Raw genomic sequence first — 2,043 nt, forward strand, 5'->3', positions numbered from 1 at the left:
GTTTAGGGGCGTGATAATATATGATGTTGATGTCCCTACAATAACAGACTGGCTGCATCTAATAAATTATTCATTCAAGAACGTTAAGCAATTTTACGGCAACAATGGAGCTGCAAACTTCAAATACTTTTGAAAATCCAGCGTTTAGTTGATCCTGGTAAGCGCTCATTGTCACAGTTGTAAGCACAATAGCATTCTTCTTCCACGAGGGGTTTTGGTGTCACGACATTTGTTTCCAGGCGAACCGATAAAGAACACGACACTCACATCTCCCGAACATCCTGTAGAATTCAACCAATCAGATCGCGACTTTGAAACTCCTGAAGTGTTTCCAGAAAAGTGTGACATATGCATCAGTCCCGTTTCCTGGATGCAAACGTGTCCACCAACACAAATGTGCTCAGTTCTTCTTCAGAGAAGATCGCAGTTCCAACACTATATAAAAATATAATAGGGAGAGAGAGAGAGGAGAAAATTACACAAGCATCAAATTGTTTTTAATCTCCATCATACTATAATTCAGAATATATATATTTGTAAGTAACACTCTTTTGTCAGCACATTCAAACATTTCAGTTGAACTGTAAACTAAATTATGCCAGATTAAATTTTAATACTTACATTTCCTTAATTCTCTCCAAAAATGCTGAGATTCGTAGGCTTAACTGCAATCAGGGATTTAGGCTAGCCAATTTCAACTTGTTTGCAGTGAAGGGACAGCTGTTTGAGACAAATACACAGTAAGATACATGATGCAAGAAATCCCCATGTGATGATCTTTTTCTTTCCCTCAGTAGTTAACCTACCTGTGCGCTGATAGGCTATGCTTATTAGGCACCTTCCTGGTCGGGTCGGACTCCTTGGCCTAATAATAGATCAAAAGAATGCAAAAATAAAAACTTAAGTTGTTTAGAATGCTTGATTTGATATGAATTAATGATTTAGTGAGTTTTACTGCAATGCTTACCTGAATAAATTAAATCTGGTGAGACTGAACACGGTGGTCGGTGGAAAATGGTCCATCTTCTGATTGGTTCATTTGCTGTGTAATAAATATTAGACATAATGCAAAGGTCACTTATTTGATATAAAGTTAGCACATGTAAGTTATTGTATGCTAACAGTTACCTAGCCTGCACATCACTGGCTCAAGAGCACTTATGACATATTGCTAATCATTTCAGCAAACTTTCAAATCCACTACTACGACTACATTTTATACGTAACGTTAATCAAATTAATAAAGAGTAACTTAGACGATTTTTAAAACACCCTTACAGATAACATTTTGTGTATTGTAAATCGAGTAGCACTAAGTTACAATCTAGGTGCGGTCACGTTTACCATTGCTTGGCGAAATTTTGCGTGTAAAATCCATTTATTAATAAAGGTCTCTTCATTATCTGGAATTTCGTGTGAAAGTGGAAAAAAATTATGCCGATTTTGAATCGGGGTTTCCACGCAAATTCGCAGCATTGATCAACATAAAGCTGCTTGGTTTAGCCGTGCTTCAGCTAACTTTAACGTATTGACAATAGTCGAGTTCTTTGCCCGCAAAATCTCGTCGTAACCTAGCTTTTAAACCAGTATTAAAATAACAGTAGCAGGAAATATTGTTTTTGTAAATTAACATGAGTAAAAAAATTATAATTCAAGTACAGCGAGCTTACCTCAAGAACCTTGAGCATCACCGGCGTGATTCGGCGCGAATCATCTCCTCCCTGGAAAAGAGGTGGTTTTCACGAACAGTTTTGACGCGAGGGGTAGTCGATAACGAAGTGATAAGGTATACATGTTTTATTTTCAACAATATAGTAAAAACAAAATAGTTGCTGTCGTTAACAGACTTTTATCTACTAACGTTACTGAATTGACTGGAACTGGATTATGTTCACTCAAAAGTCACCTCACCTTATTGGTTGGTTCAGTTCGACTAGCTAATTTAAATAACGGTCGCGTTATAAAAAAGTCCTACCGTCCTACCGAGTTTCAGGCTAGAAATTGGACAAGATCTTCAGCTGCTACTACTGTCACCCTCGGTAC

At 37.3% G+C, this 2,043-nt stretch overlaps 1 long non-coding RNA gene across 1 annotated transcript; it reads right to left on the reverse strand.

The window, feature by feature from the left end:
- Nucleotides 1-306: 306 nt before the first annotated feature.
- Nucleotides 307-1,802, reverse strand: LOC311066626. Its single transcript, XR_014603115.1, has 5 exons — nucleotides 1,671-1,802; nucleotides 968-1,042; nucleotides 807-865; nucleotides 622-720; nucleotides 307-435 (listed from the first exon to the last, which is right to left on the reverse strand). It is a non-coding gene; the product is annotated as an uncharacterized lncRNA (long non-coding RNA).
- Nucleotides 1,803-2,043: the final 241 nt, after the last annotated feature.

This window comes from Abramis brama (genome assembly GCF_963993115.1).
Source record: "Abramis brama genome assembly, chromosome: 16".
NCBI lineage: Eukaryota > Metazoa > Chordata > Actinopteri > Cypriniformes > Leuciscidae > Abramis > Abramis brama.